Source organism: Cavia porcellus, unplaced genomic scaffold, assembly GCF_034190915.1.
Source record: "Cavia porcellus strain 051 isolate PalLab524CR breed Dunkin Hartley unplaced genomic scaffold, mCavPor4.1 scaffold_39, whole genome shotgun sequence".
NCBI classification, from domain to species: domain Eukaryota; kingdom Metazoa; phylum Chordata; class Mammalia; order Rodentia; family Caviidae; genus Cavia; species Cavia porcellus.
Window position 1 is genome coordinate 5,383,107 of NW_026947522.1, and position 21,775 is coordinate 5,404,881.

Below are 21,775 nucleotides of genomic sequence, written 5' to 3' on the forward strand. Positions count from 1 at the left end.
ACAGGTTGGTGTGTATCGGAGGGCCTGACTCAGGATACGCAGTGAGTGGCAATGTAAAATTGAGTAAAGCACCACAGGGTGATCAGCATGGGGAAGTCAGGAAACATGCAGTGGCAATTTAGGATATGTTTCTGAAAAACATCGCATAGTGGTGCGCATTGTAAGGTTTCTAACAGGAAATTTATTAGTAGGACTGAGAAAAACAGCACGGAGTAGTGTGAATCGGAGGGCCTGAATAAGGATAGGCAGTGAATGGCAATGTAGGATTCAGAAAAGCACCACGGGGTGGTCAGGATGGGGAAGTCAGGAAACATGCAGTGGAAATGTAGGATAGGTATCTGAAATACATAATGGGGTGGTGCACATTGTAATGGTTTCTAACAGGCCATTAACTTGTAGGAGTGAGAACTACATCATGGTGTGGTGTGAATCGGAGGGCCTGAATCAGGATAGGCAGTGAGTGGTAACGTAAAAGGGAGAAAAGCACCACGGGTTGGTCATCATGGGGAGGTCAGGAAACATGCAGTGGCAATGTGGGATAGGTTTCTGAAAAACATCGCGGGGTGGTGAGAATTGTAATGGTTTCTAACAGGCCATTCACTAGTAGGAGTGAGAAAAACATCACGGGGCGGTGTGAATCTGAGAGCCTGAATTAGGATAGGCGGTGAGTGCCAATGAAGGATGGAGAAAAGCACCACGGTTTAGTCATCATGGGGAGGTCAGGAAACATGCATTGGCAATGTAGGATAGGTTTCAGAAAAACATCGCGGGGTGTTGCGAATTGTAAGGTTTTCTAACAGGCCATTGACTAGTAGGAGCGAGGAAAACATCACTGTGTGGTGTGAATCAGAGGGGCTGAATAAGGATAGGCAGTAAGTGGCAATGTAGGATGGAGAAAAGCACCAGGGGTGGTCAGCATGGGGAGGGCAGGAAACATGCAGTGGCAATGTAGGATATTTTTCTGAAAAACATCACGGGGTGGTGCGCATTGTAAGGATTCTAACAGGAAATTTACTAGTAGGACTGAGAAAAACATCACGGGTGGTGTGATTCGGAGAACCTGAATCAGGATAGGCAGTGAGTGGCAATGTAGGAGGGAGAAAAGCACCACGGGGTGATCAGGAGGGGGAGGTCAGGAAACATGCAGTGGTTATGAGGATATGTATCTGAAAAATTTCGTGGGGTGGTGCGCTTTGTAAGGGTTTCTAAGAGGCCATTAACTAGTAGGAGTGAGAAATACATCATGTTGTGGTGTGAAGCGGAGGGCCTGAATCAGGATAGGCAGTGAGTGGTAATGTAAAATGGAGAAAAGCACCACGGGTTGGTCAGCATGGGGAGATCAGGAAACATGCAATGGCAATGCAGGATACATTTCCTAAAAACATCTTGGGGTGGTGAGAATTTTACGGGTTTCTAACAGACCATTCACTAGTAGGAGTGAGAAAAACATCACGGGGTGGTGTGAATCAGAGGGCCTGAGTTAGGATAGGCAGTGAGTGGCAATGAATGATGGAGTAAAGCACCATGGGGTGGTCAGCATGGGGAAGTCAGGAAAAAGGCAGTGGCAATGTAGGATAGGTTTCTGAAAAACAACGAGGGTGGTGCACATTGTAACGGTTTCTAACAGGCCATTCACTAGTAGGAGTGAGAAAAACAACACGGGGTGGTGTGAATCGGAGGGCCTGAATCAGGATAGGCAGTGAGTGGCAATTTAGGATGGAGAAAAGCAACAAGGGGTGGTCAGCATGGGGCAGTCAGGAAACATGCAGTGGAAATGTAGGATAGGTTTGTGAAAAACATTGCGGGGTGGTTCCCATTGTAAGGGTTTCTAACAGGCCATTCACTAGTAGGAATGAGAAATATATCATGGTGTGGTGTGAATCAAAGGGCCTGAATCAGGATAGACAGTGAGTGGTAACATAGCATGGAGAAAAGCACCATGTGTGGTCAGCTTGTGTAGGGCAGGAAACATGCAGTGGCAATGTAAGATAGGTTTCTGAAAAAAATCCTGTGGTGGTGCGCATTGAAATGGTTTCTAAAAGGCCATTCACTAATAAGAGTGAGAAAAACATCACAGGTTGGTGTGTATCGGAGGGCCTGACTCAGGATACGCAGTGAGTGGCAATGTAAAATTGAGTAAAGCACCACAGGGTGATCAGCATGGGGAAGTCAGGAAACATGCAGTGGCAATTTAGGATATGTTTCTGAAAAACATCGCATAGTGGTGCGCATTGTAAGGTTTCTAACAGGAAATTTATTAGTAGGACTGAGAAAAACAGCACGGAGTAGTGTGAATCGGAGGGCCTGAATAAGGATAGGCAGTGAATGGCAATGTAGGATTCAGAAAAGCACCACGGGGTGGTCAGGATGGGGAAGTCAGGAAACATGCAGTGGAAATGTAGGATAGGTATCTGAAATACATAATGGGGTGGTGCACATTGTAATGGTTTCTAACAGGCCATTAACTTGTAGGAGTGAGAACTACATCATGGTGTGGTGTGAATCGGAGGGCCTGAATCAGGATAGGCAGTGAGTGGTAACGTAAAAGGGAGAAAAGCACCACGGGTTGGTCATCATGGGGAGGTCAGGAAACATGCAGTGGCAATGTGGGATAGGTTTCTGAAAAACATAGCGGGGTGGTGAGAATTGTAATGGTTTCTAACAGGCCATTCACTAGTAGGAGTGAGAAAAACATCACGGGGCGGTGTGAATCTGAGAGCCTGAATTAGGATAGGCGGTGAGTGCCAATGAAGGATGGAGAAAAGCACCACGTTTTAGTCATCATGGGGAGGTCAGGAAACATGCATTGGCAATGTAGGATAGGTTTCAGAAAAACATCGCGGGGTGTTGCGAATTATAAGGTTTTCTAACAGGCCATTGACTAGTAGGAGCGAGGAAAACATCACTGTGTGGTGTGAATCAGAGGGGCTGAATCAGGATAGGCAGTAAGTGGCAATGTAGGATGGAGAAAAGCACCAGGGGTGGTCAGCATGGGGAGGGCAGGAAACATGCAGTGGCAATGTAGGATATTTTTCTGAAAAACATCACGGGGTGGTGCGCATTGTAAGGGTTTCTAACAGGCCATTCATTGGTAGGAGTGAGAAAAACATAACGGGGTGGTGTGAATCAGATGTTTTGAATAAGGATAGGCAGTGATTGACAATGTAGCATGGAGAAAAGCACCAGAAGGTGGGCAGGATGGGGAGGTCAGGAAACATGCAGTGGCACTGTAGGATAGGTTTCTGAAAAACAACGCGTGTGGTGCGCATTGTAAGGCTTTCTTAAAGGCCCTTCACTTGTAGGAGTGAGAAAAACCTCAGGAGTGGTGTGAATCGGAGGGCCTGAATTAGGATATGAAGTGAGTGGCAATGTAGGATGGAGAAAAGCACCTTGGGGTGGTCATGATGTGGAGGTCAGGAAACATGCAGTGGCAGTGTAGGATAGGTTTCTGAAAAACATCGCGGGGAGGTGCGTATTGTAAGGGTTTCTAAGAGGACAAAAACTAGTAGGAGTGTGAAAAACATCACGGGCTGGTGTGAGTCAGAGAGCGTGAATTAGGATAGGCAGTGACTGGCAACGTAAAATGGAGAAAAGCACCACGGGTTGGTCAGCATGGGGAGGTCAGGAAACATGCAGTAGCAATTTAGGATAGGTTTGTGAAAAACATCGCGGGTTGGTGCGTATTGTAAGGATTTCTAACAGGCCATTCACTAGCAGGAATGAGAAAAAAATCACGGAGTGGTGTGAATCGGAGAGCCTGAATTAGGATAGGCAGTGAGTGGTAATATATAATGGAGAAAAGCACCACGGGTTGGTCAGCATGAGGAGGTCAGGAAACATGCAGTGGTAATGTAGGATAGGTTTCTGAAAAACATCGCGGTGTGGTGAGAATTGTAAGGGTTTCCAACAGGCCATTCACTAGTAGGAGTGAGAAAAACATCACGGGGTGGTGTGAATCGGAGGGCCTGAAATAGGATAGGCAGTGAGTGGCAATGTAGGATGGAGAAAACACCTTGGGGTGGTCATGATGGGGAGATCAGGAAAAATGCATTGGCAATGTAGGATAGGTTTCTAAAAAACATCGCGGGGTGGTGCGCATTGTATGGGTTTCTAACAGGACATTCACTAGTACGAGTGTGAAAAACATCACGGGCTGGTGGGATTCGGAGTGCCTGAATTAGGATAGGCAGTGAGTGGCAATGTAAATGGAGAAAAGCACCACGGGATGTTCAGAATGGGGAGGTCAGAAATCTTGCAGTGGCAATGTAGGATAGGTTTCTGAAAAACATCTTGTGGTGGTGCGCATTGTAAGGCTTTCTTAAAGGCCCATCACTTGTAGGAGTGAGAAAAACATCAGGGGTGGTGTGAATCGGAGGGCCTGAATTAGGATAGGCAGTCAGTGACAAAGTAGAATGGAGAAAAGCACCATGGGTTTGTCAGCATGGGGAGGTAAGGAAACATGCAGTGGCAATTTAGTATAGGTTTGTGAAAAACATCGCAGGTTGGTGCGCATTGTAAGGATTTCTAGCAGGCCATTCACTAGCAGGAGTGAGAACAATATCACGGCGTGGTGTGAATCAGAGGGCCTGAATTAGGATAGGCAGTGAGTGGTAATGTAGAATGGAGAAAACCCCCACGAGTTTGTCAGCATAGGGAGGTCAGGAAACATGCAGTGGCAATGTAGGATAGGTTTCTGAAAACCAACTCGGGTGGTGCGCATTGTAAGGGTTTCTAACAAGCCATTCACTAGTAGGAGTGAGAAAAACATCAAGGGTAGGTGTGAATCAGAGGGCCTGAATCAGGATAGGCAGTGAGTGGCAATGTAGGATGGAGAAAAGCACCATGTGGTGGTCAGGATGGAGAGGTCAGGAAACATGCAGTGGCAATGTAGGAGAGGTTTCTGAAAAACATCACGGGGTGGTGCGCATTGTAAGGGTTTCTAACAGGCCATTCACTTGTAGGAGTGAAAAAAACATCACGGGGTGGTGTGAATCAGAGGGCCTGAATTAGGATTGCCAGTGAGTGGCAATGTAGGATGGAGAAAAGTACCACGGGGTGGTCAGCATGGGGAGGTCAGAAAACATGCAGTGGCAATGTAGGATAGGTTTCTGAAAAACAACTCGGGTGGTGCGCATTGTAATGGTTTCTAACAAGCCATTCACTAGTAGGAGTGAGAAAAACATCAACGGGTGGTGTGAATCAGAGGGCCTGAATCAGGATAGGCAGTGAGTGGCAATGTAGGATGGAGAAAAGCACCATGTGGTGGTCAGGATGGAGAGGTCAGGAAACATGCAGAGGCAATGTAGGAGAGGTTTCCGAAAAACATCACGGGGTGGTGCGTATTGTAACGGTTTCTAACAGGCCATTCAATAGTAGGAGTGAGAAAAACATCACAGGGTGGTTTGAATCCGAGGGCCTGAATTACGATAGGCAGTGAGAGACAATGTAGGATGGAGAAAAGCACAACGGGGTGGTCAGCATGGGAAGGCCAGGAAACATGCAGTGGCAATGTAGGATAGGTTTCTGAAAAACAACGCGGGTGGTGCACATTGTCAGAGATTCTAAAAGGCCATTCATTGGTAGGAGTGAGAAAAATATCATGGCGTGGTGTGAATCCGAGGGCCTGAATCAGGATATGCAGTAAGTGGCAATGTAGGATGGAGAAAAGCACCACGGGGTGGTCAGAATGGGGAGGTCAGGAAACTTGCAGTGGCAATGTAGGATAGGTTACTGAAAAACATCTTGGGGTGGTGCGCATTGTAAGGCTTTCTTAAAGGCCCTTCACTTGTAGGAGTGAGAAAAAATCACGGGCTGGTGTGAATTGGAGGTCCTGAATTAGGATATGCAGTGAGTGGCAATGTAGGATGAAGAAAAGCACCACGGGGTGGTCAGCATGGGGAGGTGAGGAAACATGCAGTGGCAATGTAAGATAGGTTTCTGAAAAACTTTGCGGGGTGGTGAGAATTGTAAGGGTTTCAAACAGGCCATTGACTAGTAAGAGCGAGAAAAACATCACAGTGTGGTGTGAATCAGAGGGGCTGAATCAGGATAGGAAGTAAGTGGCAATGTATGATGGAGATAATCACCAGGGGTGGTCAGCATGGGGAGGGCCGTAAACATGCAGTGGCAATGTAGGATATTTTTCTGAAAAACATCACGTGGTGGTGCGCATTGTAAGGGTTTCTTAAAGGCCATGCACTAGTAGGAGTGAAAAAACATCACGGGGTGGTGTGAATCAGATGTTCTGAATTAGGATAGGCAGTGAGTGGCAATGTAGGATGGAGAAAAGCTCCACAAGTTGGTCAGGATGGGGAGGTCAGGAACCATGCAGTGGCCCTGTAGGGTAGGTTTCTGAAAAACATCGTCGTGTGGTGCACATTGTAAGGGTTTCTAACAGGCCATTCACTAGTAGGAGTCAGAAAAACATCCTGGGCTGGTGTGAATCGGAGGTCCTGGATTAGGATAGGCAGTGAGTGGCAATGTAGGATGAAGAAAAGCACCACGGGGTGTTCAGCATGGGGAGGTCAGGAAACATGCAGTGGCAATGTACGATAGGTTTTGAAAATCATCGCGGGGTGGTGCACATTGTACGTGTTTCTATCAGACCATTCAATAGAAGGAGTGAGAAAAACATCACGGGGTGGTTTGAATCGGAGGGCCTGAATTAGGAAAGGCGGTGAGTGGCAATGAAGTATGGAGTAAAGCACCACGGGTTGGTCATCATGGGGAGGTCATGAAACATGCATTCGCAATGTAGGATTGGTTTCTGAAAAACATCACGGGGTGCTGCGAATCATATGGTTTTCTAACAGGCCATTGACTAGTAGGAGCGAGAAAAACATCATGGTGTGGAGTGAATAAGAGGGGCGGAATCAGGATAGGCAGTAATTTGCAATGTAGGACGGAGAAAAGCACCAGGGGTAGTCAGCATGGGGAGGGCAGGAAACATGCAGTGGCAATGTAGGATATTTTTCTGAAAAACATCAGGGCATGGTGTGCATTGTAAGGGTTTCTAACAGGCCATTCGCTAGTAGGAGTGAGAAAAACATCACGGGGTGGTGTGAATCAGATGTTCTGAATTAGCATAGGCTGTGATTGACAATGTAGCGTGGAGAAAAACACCAGAATTTGGTCAGGATGAGGAGGTCAGGAACCATGCAGTGGCACTGTAGGACAGGTTTCTGAAAAACATCGTGGTGTGGTTCGCATTGTAATTGTTTCTAACAGGCCATTCACGAGTAGGAGTGAGAAAAACATCACGGGTTGGTGTGAATCGGAGGTCCTGAATTAGGATATGCAGTGAGTGGCAATGTAGGATGAAGAAAAGCACCACGGGGTGGTCAGCATGGGGAGGTCAAGAAACATGCAGTGGCAATGTAAGATAGGTTTCTGAAAAACATTGCCGGGTGGTGAGAATTGTAAATGTTTCTAACAGACGATTCACTAGTAGGAGTGAGAAACACATCATGGGGTGGTTTGAATCGGAAGGCCTGAATTACGATAGGCAGTGAGTGGCAATGTAGGATGTAGAAAAGCACCACGGGGTGGTCAGCATGGGGAGGTCAGGAAACATGCAGTGGCAATGTAGGATAGGTTTCTGAAAAATTTCGCGGGGTTGTGCGCATTGTAAGGGTTTCTAACAGGCCATTCACTAGTTGGAGTGAGAAATACATTATGGTGTGGTGTGAATCAGAGGGCCAGAATCAGGATAGACAGTGAGTGGTAATGTAGCATGGAGAAGCACCAGGGGTCGTCAGCGGGGAGGTCAGGAAACATGCAGTGGCGATGTAAGATAAGTTTCTGAAAAAAATCGTGTGGTGGTGCCCATTGAAATGATTTCTATCAGGCCATTCACTAGTAGGAGTGAGAAAAACATCACGGGTTGGTGTGTATCGGAGGGCCTGAATCAGGATAGGCAGTGAGTCGAAATGAAAATTAAGAAAAGCACCACGGGGTGATCAGCATGGTGAGGTCAGGAAACCTGCAGTGGCAATGTAGGATAGGTTTATGATAAACATCGCAGGGTGGTGCGCATTGTAAGGATTCTAACAGGAAATTTACTAGTAGGACTGAGAAAAACATCACGGGGTGGTGTGATTCGGAGAGCCTGAATCAGGATAGGCAGTCAGTGGCAATGTAGGAGGCAGAAAAGCACCATGGGGTGATCAGGAGGGGGAGGTCAGGAAACATGCAGTGGCTATGATAGGTATCTGAAAAACATCGTGGGGTGGTGCGCTTTTTAAGGGTTTCTAAGAGGCCATTAACTAGTAGGAGTGAGAAATACATCATGTTGTGGTGTGAAGAGTAGGGCCTGAATCAGAATAGGCAGTGAGTGGTAATGTAAAATGGAGAAAAGCACCACGGGTTGGTCAGCATGGGGAGATCAGGAAACATGCAATGGCAATGTAGGATACATTTCCTAAAAACATCTTGGGGTGGTGAGAATTTTACGGGTTTCTAACAGACCATTCACTAGTAGGAGTGAGAAAAACATCACGGGGTGGTGTGAATCAGAGGGCCTGAGTTAGGATAGGCAGTGAGTGGCAATGAATGATGGAGTAAAGCACCATGGGGTGGTCAGCATGGGGAGGTCAGGAAAAAGGCAGTGGCAATGTAGGATAGATTTCTGAAAAACAACGCGGGTGGTGCACATTGTAACGGTTTCTAACAGGCCATTCACTAGTAGGAGTGAGAAAAACAACACGGGGTGGTGTGAATCGGAGGGCCTGAATCAGGATAGGCAGTGAGTGGCAATGTAGGACGGAGAAAAGCAACAAGGGGTGGTCAGCATGGGGCAGTCAGGAAACATGCAGTGGCAATGTAGGATAGGTTTCTGAAAAACATCGCGGGGTGGTGCCCATTTTAAGGGTTTCTAACAGGCCATTCACTAGTAGGAATGAGAAATACATCATGGTGTGGTGTGAATCAAAGGGCCTGAATCAGGATAGACAGTGAGTGGTAATGTAGCATGGAGAAAAGCACCATGTGTGGTCAGCTTGGGTAGGGCAGGAAACATGCAGTGGCAATGTAAGATAGGTTTCTGAAAAAAATCCTGTGGTGGTGCCCATTGAAATGGTTTCTAACAGGCCATTCACTAATAAGTGTGAGAAAAACATCACAGGTTGGTGTGTATCGGAGGGCCTGACTCAGGATACGCAGTGAGTGGCAATGTAAAATTGAGTAAAGCACCACAGGGTGATCAGCATGGGGAAGTCAGGAAACATGCAGTGGCAATTTAGGATATGTTTCTGAAAAACATCGCATGGTGGTGCGCATTGTAAGGTTTCTAACAGGAAATTTATTAGTAGGACTGAGAAAAACAGCACGGAGTAGTGTGAATCGGAGGGCCTGAAGAAGGATAGGCAGTGAATGGCAATGTAGGATTCAGAAAAGCACCACGTGGTGGGCAGGATGGGGAAGTCAGGAAACATGCAGTGGCTATGTAGGATAGGTATCTGAAATACATAATGGGGTGGTGCACATTGTAATGGTTTCTAACAGGCCATTAACTTGTAGGAGTGAGAACTACATCATGGTGTGGTGTGAATCAGAGGGCCTGAATCAGGATAGGCAGTGAGTGGTAACGTAAAAGGGAGAAAAGCACCACGGGTTGGTCATCATGGGGAGGTCAGGAAACATGCAGTGGCAATGTGGGATAGGTTTCTGAAAAACTTCGCGGGGTGGTGAGAATTGTAATGGTTTCTAACAGGCCATTCACTAGTAGGAGTGAGAAAAACATCACGGGGCGGTGTGAATCCGAGAGCCTGAATTAGGATAGGCGGTGAGTGCCAATGAAGGAAGGAGAAAAGCACCACGGTTTGGTCATCATGGGGAGGTCAGGAAACATGCATTGGCAATGTAGGATAGGTTTCTGAAAAACATCGCGGGGTGTTGCGAATTGTAAGGTTTTCTAACAGGCCATTGACTAGTAGGAGCGAGGAAAACATCACGGTGTGGTGTGAATCAGAGGGGTTGAATCAGGATAGGCAGTAAGTGGCAATGTAGGATGGAGAAAAGCACCAGGGGTGGTCAGCATGGGGAGGGCAGGAAACATGCAGTGGCAATGTAGGATATTTTTCTGAAAAACATCACGGGGTGGTGCGCATTGTAAGGGTTTCTAACAGGCCATTCATTGGTAGGAGTGAGAAAAACATAACGGGGTGGTGTGAATCAGATGTTTTGAATAAGGATAGGCAGTGATTGACAATGTAGCATGGAGAAAAGCACCAGAAGGTGGGCAGGATGGGGAGGTCAGGAAACATGCAGTGGCACTGTAGGATAGGTTTCTGAAAAACAACGCGGGTGGTGCGCATTGTAAGTGTTTCTAACAGGCCATTCACTAGTAGGTGTGAGAAAAACATCACGGGGTTGTGTGAATCGGTGGTCCTAAATGAGGATATGCAGTGAGTGGCAATGTAGGATGAAGAAAAGCACCACGGGGTGGTCAACATGTTGAGGTCAGGAAACATGCAGTGGCAATGTAGGATAGGTTTCTCAAAAAGAACGCGGGTGGTGGGCATTATAAGGGTTTATAACAGGCCATTTACTACTAGGAGTGAGAAAAAAATCACGGTGTCGTTTGAATCAGAGGGCCTGAATCTGTACAGGCAGTGAGTGGCAATGTAGGATGGAGAAAAGCACCACAGAGTGGTCAGGATGGGGAGGTCAGAAAACATGCAGTGGCAATGTAGGATAGGTTTCTGAAAAACATCGCGGGGTGGTGCGCATTGTAAGGGTTTCTAACAGGCCATTCACTAGTAGGAGTGAGAAAAACATCAGGGGGTGATGTGAATCGGAGGGCTTAAATTAGGAAAGGCAGTGAGTGGCAATGTAAAATGGAGAAAAGCACCACGGGGTGGTCAGCATGGGGAGTTAAGGAAACTTGCAGTGACAATATAAGATAGGTTTCTGATAAACATCGCAGGGTGGTGCGAATTGTAAGGTTTATTACAGGAAATTTACTAGTAGGACTGAGAAAAACATCACAGGGTGTTGTGAATCGGAGGGCCTGAATCAGGATAGGCAGTGAGTGGCGATGGAGGATGGAGAAAAGCACCACGGGTGGTCAGGATGGGGAGGTCAGGAAACATGCAGTGGCAATGTAGGATAGGTTTCTGAAAAACATCGTGGGGTAGTGCGCATTGTAAGGGTTTCTACCAGGCCATCAGCTAGTAGGAGTGAGAAATACATCATGGTGTGGTGTGAATCAGAGGGCCTGAATCAGGATAGGCAGTGAGTGGTAATGTAAAATGGAGAAAGCACCACCGGTTGGTCAGCATGGGGAGATCATGAAACATGCAGTGGCAATGTAGGATAGGTTTCTGAAAAGCATCGCGGGTGGTGCGAATTGTAAGGATTTCTTAGAGGCCATTCACTAGTAGGAGTGAGAAAAACATCACGGGGTGGTGTGAATCAGAGGGCATGAATCAGGATAGGCAGTGAGTGGCAATGTAGTATGGAGAAAAGCACAATGTGGTGGTCAGGATGTACAGGTCAGGAAACATGCCGTGGCAATGTAGGAGAGGTTTCTGAAAAACATCGCAGGTTAGTGCGTATTGTAACGGTTTCTAAAAGGCCATTCACTAGTAGGAGTGAGAAATACATCAAAGTGTGTTGTGAATCACAAGGCCTGAATCAGGATAACCAGTGAGTGGCAATGTAGCATGGGGAAAAGCACCAGGTGTGGTCAGCATGGGGAGGTCAGGAAAAATACAGTGGCAATGTTAGATAGGTTTCTGAAAAACATCGCAGGGTGGTGCGCATTGTAAGTGTTTCTAACAGGCCATTCAATAGTAGGAGTGAGAAAACATCACAGGGTGGTTTGAATCCGAGGGCCTGAATTATGATAGGCAGTGAGTGACAATGTAGGATGGAGAAAAGCACTACGGTTTGGTCAGCATGGGGAGGTCAGGAAACATGCAGTGGCAATGTAGGATAGGTTTCTGAAAAACAACGCGGGTGGTGCGCATTGTCAGAGATTCTAAAAGGCCATTCATCGGTAGGAGTGAGAAAAACATCACGGCGTGGTGTGAATCCGAGGGCCTGAATAGGATAGGCAGGAAGTGGCAATGTAGGATGGAGAAGAGCACCACGGGGTGATCAGAATTGGGAGGTCAGGAAACTTGCATTGACAATGTAGGATAGGTTTCTGAAAAACATCTTGGGGTGGTGCGCATTTTAAGGATTTCTTAAAGGCCATTCACTTGTAATAGTGAGAAAAACATCAGGGGTGGTGTGAATCGGAAAGCCTGAATTAGGATAGGCAGTGAGTGGCAATGTAAAATGGAGAAAAGCACCACAGGTTGGTCAGCATGGGGAGGTCAGGAAACCTGCCGTTGCAATGTAGGAAAGATTTCTGAAAAAAATCGCGGGGTGGTGCACATTGTAAGGGTTTCTAACAAGCCATTCACAAGTAGGAGTGGCAAAAACATCATGGAGTGGTGTGAATCGGAGGCCTGAATTAGGATAGGCAGTGAGTGTCAATGTAGAATGGAGAAAAGCCCCATGGGTTTGTCAGCATGGGGAGGTACGGAAACATGCAGTGGCAATTTAGTATAGGTTTGTGATAAACATCGCAGGTTGGTGCGCCTTGTAAGGATTTCTAACAGGCCATTCACTAGCAGGAGTGAGAAAAATATTACGGCGTGGTGTGAATCAGAGGGCCTGAATTAGGATAGGCAGTGAGTGGTAATGTATAATGGAGAAAAGCACCACCGGTTTGTCAGCATGGGGAGGTCAGGAAACATGCAGTGGCAATGTAGGATAGGTTTCTGAAAAACATCGCGGGTGGTGAGAATTGTAAGGGTTTCTAACAGGTCATTCACTAGTAGGGGTGAGAAAAACATCACGGGGTGGTGTGAATCAGAGGGCCTGAATTAGGATAGGCAGTGAGTGTCAATGTAGAATGGAGAAAAGCTCCATGGGTTTGTCAGCATCGGGAGGTACGGAAACATGCAGTGGCAATTTAGTATAGGTTTGTGATAAACATCGCAGGTTGGTGCGCCTTGTAAGGATTTTTAACAGGCCATTCACTAGCAGGAGTGAGAAAAATATTACGGCGTGGTGTGAATCAGATGGCCTGAATTAGGATAGGCAGTGAGTGGTAATGTATAATGGAGAAAAGCACCACCGGTTTGTCAGCATGGGGCGGTCAGGAAACATGCAGTGGCAATGTAGGATAGGTTTCTGAAAAACATCGCGGGTGGTGAGAATTGTAAGGGTTTCTAACAGGTCATTCACTAGTAGGGGTGAGAAAAACATCACGGGGTGGTGTGAATCAGAGGGCCTGAATTAGGATAGACAGTGAGTGGCAATGTAGGATGGAGAAAAGAACCACGGGGTGGTCAGCATGGGGAGGTCAGGAAACATGCAGTGGCAATACAGGATAGCATTCTGAAAAACAACGTGGGTGGTGCGCATTGTAAGAGTTTCTAAAAGACCATTCACTGGTAGGAGTGAGAAAAACATCACGGCGTGGTGTTAATCCGAGGGCCTGAATGAGGATAGGCCGTGAGTGGCAATGTAAGATGGAGAAAAACATCACGGGGTGGTCAGAATGGGGATGTCAGGAAACTTGCAGTGGCAATGTAGGATATTTTTCTGAAAAACATGTTGGAGAGGTTCGCATTGTAAGGCTTTCTTAAAGGCCCTTCACTTGTAGGAGTGAGAAAAACATCAGGAGTGGTGTGAATCGGTAGGGCCTGAATTAGGATATGAAGTGAGTGGCAATGTAGGATGGAGTAAAGCACCTTGGGGTGGTCATGATGTGGAGGTCAGGAAACATGCAGTGGCAGTGTAGGATAGGTTTCTGAAAAACATCGCGGGGAAGTGCGTATTGTAAGGGTTTCTAACAGGACAAAAACTAGTAGGAGTGTGAAAAACATCACGGGCTGGTGTGAGTCGGATAGCCTGAATTAGGATAGGCAGTGAGTGGCAATGTAAAATGGAGAAAAGCACCACGGGTTGGTCAGCATGGGGAGGTCAGGAAACATGCAGTAGCAATTTAGGATAGGTTTGTGAAAAACATCGCGGGTTGGTGCGCATTGTAAGGATTTCTAACAGGCCATTCACTAGCAGGAATGAGAAAAAAATCACGTCGTGGTGCGAATCGGAGAGCCTGAATTAGGATAGGCTGTGAGTGGTAATGTATAATGGAGAAAAGCACCACGGGTTGGTCAGCATGGGGAGGTCAGGAAACATGCAGTGGTAATGTAGGATAGGTTTCTGAAAAACATCGCGGTGTGGTGAGAATTGTAAGGGTTCCAACAGGCCATTCACTATTAGGATTGAGAAAAATATCACGGGGTGGTGTGAATCGGAGGGCCTGAATTAGGATAGGCAGTGAGTGGCAATGTAGGATGGAGAAAACACCTTGGGGTGGTCATGATGGGGAGATCAGGAAAAATGCATTGGCAATGTAGGACAGGTTGCTAAAAAACATCGCGGGGTGGTGCGCATTGTATGGGTTTCTAACAGGACATTCACTAGTACGAGTGTGAAAAACATCACGGGCTGGTGGGATTCGGAGTGCCTGAATTAGGATAGGCAGTGAGTGGCAATGTAAAATGGAGAAAAGCACCACGGGTTGGTCAGCATGGGGAGGTCAGGAAACATGCAGTGGCAATGTAGGAAAGGTTTCTGAAAAAAATCGCGGGGTGGTGCACATTGTAAGGGTTTCTAACAAGCCATTCACAAGTAGGAGTGAAAAAAAACATCACGGGGTGGTGTGAAACAGAGGGGCTGAATTAGGATAGGCAGTGAGTGTCAATGTAGAATGGAGAAAATCCCCATGGGTTTGTCAGCATGGGGAGGTAAGGAAACATGCCGTGGCAATTTAGTATAGGTTTGTGAAAAACATCGCAGGTTGGTGCGCCTTGTAAGGATTTCTAACAGGCCATTCACTAGCAGGAGTGAGAAAAATATCACGGCGTGGTGTGAATCAGAGGGCCTGAATTAGGATTGGCAGTGAGTGGCAATGTAGGATGGAGAAAAGCACCACGGGGTGGTCAGAATGGGGAGGTCAGGAATCTTGCAGTGGCAATGTAGGATAGGTTTCTGAAAAACATCTTGGGGTGGTGCGCATTGTAAGGCTTTCTTAAAGGCCCTTCACTTGTAGCAGTGAGAAAAACATCAGGGGTGGTGTGAATCGGAGGGACTGAATTAGGGTAGGCAGTCAGTGACAAAGTAGAATGGAGAAAAGCACCATGGGTTTGTCAGCATGGGGAGGTAAGGAAACATGCAGTGGCAATTTAGTATAGGTTTGTGAAAAACATCGCAGGTTGGTGCGCATTGTAAGGATTTCTAGCAGGCCATTCATTAGCAGGAGTGAGAACAATATCACGGCGTGGTGTGAATCAGAGGGCCTGAATTAGGATAGGCAGTGAGTGGTAATGTATAATGGAGAAAACCACCACGGGTTTGTCAGCATGGGGAGGTCAGGAAACATGCAGTGGCAATGTAGGATAGGTTTCTGAAAAACATCGTGGGTGGTGAGAATTGTAAGGGTTTCTAACAGGCCATTCACTAGTAGGAGTGAGAAAAACATCACAAAGTGGTGTGAATCAGAGGGCCTGAATTAGTATAGGCAGTGAGTGGCAATGTAGGATGGAGAAAACCATCACGGGGTGGTCAGAATGGGGAGGTCAGGAAACTTGCAGTGGCAATGTGGGATAGGTTTCTGAAAAACATCTTGGGGTGGTGCGCATTGTAAGGCTTTCTTAAAGGCCCTTCACTTGTAGGAGTGAGAAAAACATCAGGAGTGATGTGAATCGGAGGGCCTGAATTAGGTTAGGAAGTGAGTGGCAATGTACAATGGCGAAAAGGACCTTGTGGTGGTCATGATGGGGAGGTCAGGAAACATGCAGTGGCAGTATAGGATAGGTTTCTGAAAAACATCGCGGGGTGGTGCGCATTGTAAAGGTTTCTAACAGGCCATTCACTCGTAGGAGTGAAAGAAACATCACGGGGTGGTGTGAATCAGAGGGCCTGAATTAGGATTGGCAGTGAGTGGCAATGTAGGATGGAGAAAAGCACCACGGGGTGGTCAGCATGGGGAGGTCAGAAAACATGCAGTGGCAATGTAGGATAGGTTTCTGAAAAACAACTCGGGTGGTGCGCATTGTAAGGGTTTCTAACAAGCCATTCACTAGTAGGAGTGAGAAAAATATCAAGGGGTGGTGTGAATCAGAGGGCCTGAATCAGAATAGGCAGTGAGTGGCAATGTAGGATGGAGAAAAGCACCATGTGGTGGTCAGGATGGAGAGGTCAGGAAACCTGCAGTGTCAGTGTAGGAGAGGTTTCTGAAAAACATCACGGGGTGGTGCGTATTGTAACGGTTTCTAACAGGCCATTCAATGTTAGGAGTGAAAAAAACATCACAGGGTGGTTTGAATCCGAGGGCCTGAATTATGATAGGCAGTGAGAGACAATGTAGGATGGAGAAAAGCACTACGGGCTGGTCAGCATGGGAAGGCCAGGAAACATGCAGTGGCAATGTAGGATAGGTTTCTGAAAAACAACGTGGGTGGTGCGCATTGTTAGAGATTCTAAAAGGCCATTCATTAGTAGGAGTGAGAAAAACATCACGGCGTGGTGTGAATCCGAGGGCCTGAATCAGGATAGGCAGTAAGTGGCAATGTAGGATGGAGAAAAGCACCACGGGGTGGTCAGAATGGGGAGGTCAGGAAACTTGCAGTGGCAATGTAGGATAGGTTTCTGAAAAACATCGCCTGGGTGGTGCACATTGTACGTGTTTCTAACAGGCCATTCAATAGTAGGAGTGAGAAAAACATCACGGGGTGGTTTGAATTGGAGGGGCTGAATTATGATAGGCAGTGAGTGGCAATGTACAATGGAGAAAAGCACCATGGGGTGGTCAGCATTGGGAGGTCAGGAAACATGCAGTGGCAATGTAGGATAGGTATCTGAAAAACAACGTGGGTGGTGCGCATTGTAAGGGTTTCTAACAGGCCATTCACTAGTAGGAGGGAGAAAAACATCACGGGGTGGTATGAATCCGAGGGCCGGAATTAGGATTGTCAGTGAGTGGCAATGTAGGATGGAGAAAAGCACCATGTGGTGGTCAGGATGGAGAGGGCAGGAAACATGCAGTGGCAATGTAGGAGAGGTTTCTGAAAAACATCGCGGGGTAGTGTGTATTGTAACGGTTACTAACAGGCCTTTCACTAGTAGGAGTGAGAAATACATCAAAGTGTGGTGTGAATCAGAGGGCCTGAATCAGGATAGACAGTGAGTGGCAATGTAGCATGGGGAAAAGCAGCCGGTGTGGCCAGAATGGGGAGGTCAGGAAACATGCAGTGGCAATGTTAGATAGGTTTCTGAAAAACATCGTGGGGTGGTCCGCATTGAAAGTGTTTCTAACAGGCCATTCAATAGTAGGAGTGAGAAAAACATCACAGGGTGGTTTGAATCCGAGGGCCTGAATTGTGATAGGCAGTGAGTGACAATGTAGGATGGAGAAAAGCACCACGGGTTGGTCAGGATGGGGAGGTCAGGAAACATGCAATGGCAATGTAGGATAGGTTTCTAATAAACATCGGAGGGTGGTGAGCATTGTTGTTGGGAGCCGTGGCGCTGTCAAGTCATCAGACGCGGTGATTGCGAGGCCTGTGGGAAAGTACAAAAGCCTGAGCTAGATTACCCCTCTCATCGAGCCCGCCTGTGTGGCACCTGTTTCTTATCACCCCACTAAGTTCCCGCCTCACAGGGTAGTCTGCCTAGCTATTAATCCTATATATAGCCAGTGCCTCCACCCCCGAGAGAGACTGAAGCACAAAAGGAGCCGCGGGGAGCGGACCGGTAGAGGCTTCGGGGGAGACTGAAGCACAAAAGGAGCCGCGGGGAGCGGACCGGTAGAGGCTTCGGGGCAGACTGAAGCACAGAAGGAGCCGCGGAGAGCGGACCGGTAGAGGCTTCGGGGCAGACTGTATAAGGAGAGAATAAAGAAAAGCCTGACCACCGCCAGACCTTGTCGTGTGTCTTTCCTGCCGGCCGGGAGCGGACATCGACATTTGGTGGCCCGCACGGGGATTGATCAACCCCGAGACGCGGCGGTGGACTGCATTCTCCTACACAGTGCTGCAGCTGCAGGACAGGTGAGTAGAGGATAAGCCTGGGCCCTGGGTGGCGCGCACCTACAGGGTTTGTAGACTCCTCTCAACCTCACGCGTAAGTGGCGGGTTTCTTGGGCCTCACGCGGTGAGTATGAAACATAACACCAGAACTTAAGGTAATAAAAGAGTGTAAAACATAAACATAGAAGTAAAAATAACAGAAGATATATTAAAAATGGGAAACATGCCAAGTAAAGATACACAGCCTTGGTGTTGGTCCTTCGGAGACTCCTAAAGTCCAAGGACCTCAAGGTGGGGCGTAAGACTTTAGAAAATTTCCTTGCAGAGATTGACAGCTTTGCTCCCTGGTTTCTGCCTACAGGGCATGTAAACCTGCCCTCCTGGGAAAAGTTGGGCAGAGACCTTTCCCTAGCAGAACGGGAGGGTAGAGCTTCAGTCTCTGCTCGTCCATTGTGGGAAATGATACACACGTGCCTAAAGAGTGAGGGTAGTTACGGGGGGAGCTCTCAAGAACTTGTAGAAGTACGCGAGGTGTTTGAACAGGCACAGTCAGGAAGCTCCCGAGAAGGGTCCGTCAAGGAGGGCAGAGATACAAAAGAGGAAGCCGAGGCGCGGTTTGTGTCTTTCCGCAGGAATCGGGACGAGAACCAATGTGGGTCCCAGAGAGGTTGACGCGACAAGTCCCTCGACTGAAGATCAGGCCTGTTCCACCAGAGGCCAACCGCAGACCCAACAACAAGATGAGCCCTAAAAGAACTGCAGGACAATCCCTTTTTGGGGGCCTGGAACAGCTTGCTCCCCTATGTGCTACCCTTGTATACGCATGGCTCGCTCACATGGCCTACGACCGCGTTTAAAAGTGACAGGCTTCCCACATTCTCCTCCCTAGACAACAACATGTAGCAGGGTGGGTGAGTCAATGACGGGTAAGAGCGTGCCTCCCCAGCACGACTCAACCTAAGCCAGGCCCTACCCCGTTCCGCTTGAAAGCCGCTGGATTGTTAGATAAATTTCTCTCCGAGGGGATTCGTGGAGAGAAATGAGTGCATGCCTATGTGCAACCAGGTTCCGTCCGGTTCATTCCTGGCCCTAGAAAAAAGGACGAGGGCCTCAGGGCCTTGGTGGACCCTGGGACGGCCGACCAGGGTCTACGCTAAGGGCCTACGGTGGGCCTCAGTTCGGGGCATAGGCCTCTGCACTCTATCCAGGATGGGCTGCGATGCGCGTAGCCATCATTTAAAATAAAATAGGGGGAGATGTTGGGAGCCGTGGCACTGTCAAGTCATCAGACGCGGTGATTGCGAGGCCTGTGGGAAAGTACAAAAGCCTGAGCTAGATTACCCCTCTCATCGAGCCCGCCTGTGTGGCACCTGTTTCTTATCACCCCACTAAGTTCCCGCCTCACAGGGTAGTCTGCCTAGCTATTAATCCTATATATAGCCAGTGCCTCCACCCCCGAGAGAGACTGAAGCACAAAAGGAGCCACGGGGAGCGGACCGGTAGAGGCTTCGGGGGAGACTGAAGCACAAAAGGAGCCGCGGGGAGCGGACCAGTAGAGGCTTCGGGGCAGACTGAAGCACAGAAGGAGCCGCGGAGAGCGGACCGGTAGAGGCTTCGGGGCAGACTGTATAAGGAGAGAATAAAGAAAAGCCTGACCACCGCCAGACCTTGTCGTGTGTCTTTCCTGCCGGCCGGGAGCGGACATCGACACATTGTAACGTTTCTAACAGGAAATTTACTAGTAGGATTGAGAAAAACATCAGAGGGTGGTGTGAATCGGAGGGCCTGAATCAGGATAGGCAGTGAGTGGCAATGTAAAATTAAGAAAAGCACCACGGGATCATCAGCGTGGGGAGGTCAGGAAACATGCAGTGGCAATGTAGGATCGGTTTCTGGTAAATATCGCAGGGTGGTGCGCACTGTAAGTTTTCTAACAGGAAATTTAGTAGTAGGATGGAGAAAAACATCAGAGGGTGGTGTGAATCGGAGGGCCTGAATCAGGATAGACAGTGAGTGGCAATGTAGCATGGGGAAAAGCAGCCGGTGTGGCCAGAATGGGGAGGTCAGGAAACATGCAATGGCAATGTAGGATAAGTTTCTGAAAAATATCACGGGGTTGTGCGCATTGTAAGGCTTTCTAACAGGCCATTCACTAGTAGGAGTGAGAAATACATTATGGTGTGGTGTGAATCAGAGGGCCAGAATCAGGATAGACAGTGAGTGGTAATGTAGCATGGAGAAGCACCAGGGGTCGTCAGCGGGGATGTCAGGAAACATGCAGTGGCCATGTAAGATAAGTTTCTGAAAAAAATCGTGTGGTGGTGCCCATTGAAATGGTTTCTATCAGGCCATTCACTAGTAGGAGTGAGAAAAACATCACGGGTTGGTGTGTATCGGAGGGCCTGAATCAGGATAGGCAGTGAGTCGAAATGAAAATTAAGAAAAGCAACACGGGGTGATCAGCATGGGGAGGTCAGGAAACATGCAGTGGCAAGGTAGGATAGGTTTATGATAAACATCGCAGGGTGGTGCGCATTGTAAGGATTCTAACAGGAAATTTACTAGTAGGACTGAGAAAAACATCACGGGGTGGTGTGATTCGGAGAGCCTGAATCAGGATAGGCAGTGAGTGGCAATGTAGGAGGGAGAAAAGTACCACGGGGTGATCAGGAGGGGGAGGTCAGGAAACATTCAGTGGCTATGAGGATAGGTATCTGAAAAACATCGTGGGGTGGTGCGCTTTGTAAGGGTTTCTAAGAGGCCATTAACTAGTAGGAGTGAGAAATACATCATGGTGTGGTGTGAAGCGGAGGGCCTGAATCAGGATAGGCAGTGAGTGGTAATGTAAAATGGAGAAAAGCACCACGGGTTGGTCAGCATGGAGAGATCAGGAAACATGCAATGGCAATGTAGGATACATTTCCTAAAAACATCTTGGGGTGGTGAGAATTTTAAGGGTTTCTAACAGACCATTCACTAGTAGCAGTGAGAAAAACATCACAGGGTGGTGTGAATCAGAGGGCCTGAATCAGGATAGGCAGTGAGTGGCAATGTAGGATGGAGAAAAGCAACAAGGGGTGGTCAGCATGGGGCAGTCAGGAAACATGCAGTGGCAATGTAGGATAGGTTTCTGAAAAACATTGCGGGTGGTGCCCATTGTAAGGGTTTCTAACAGGCCATTCACTAGTAGGAATGAGAAATACATCATGGTGTGGTGTGAATCTAAGTGCCTGAATCAGGATAGACAGTGAGTGGTAATGTAGCATGGAGAAAAGCACCATGTGTGGTCAGCTTGGGTAGGGCAGGAAACATGCAGTGGCAATGTAAGATAGGTTTCTGAAAAAAATCCTGTGGTGGTGCGCATTGAAATGGTTTCTAACAGGCCATTCACTAATAAGAGTGAGAAAAACATCACAGGTTGGTGTGTATCGGAGGGCCTGACTCAGGATACGCAGTGAGTGGCAATGTAAAATTGAGAAAAGCACCACAGGGTGATCAGCATGGGAGGTCAGGAAACATGCAGTGGCAATTTAGGATATGTTTCTGAAAAACATCGCATGGTGGTACGCATTGTAAGGTTTCTAACAGGAAATTTATTAGTAGGACTGAGAAAAACAGCACGGGGTGGTGTGAGTCGGAGGGCCTGAATAAGGATAGGCAGTGAATGGCAATGTAGGATTCAG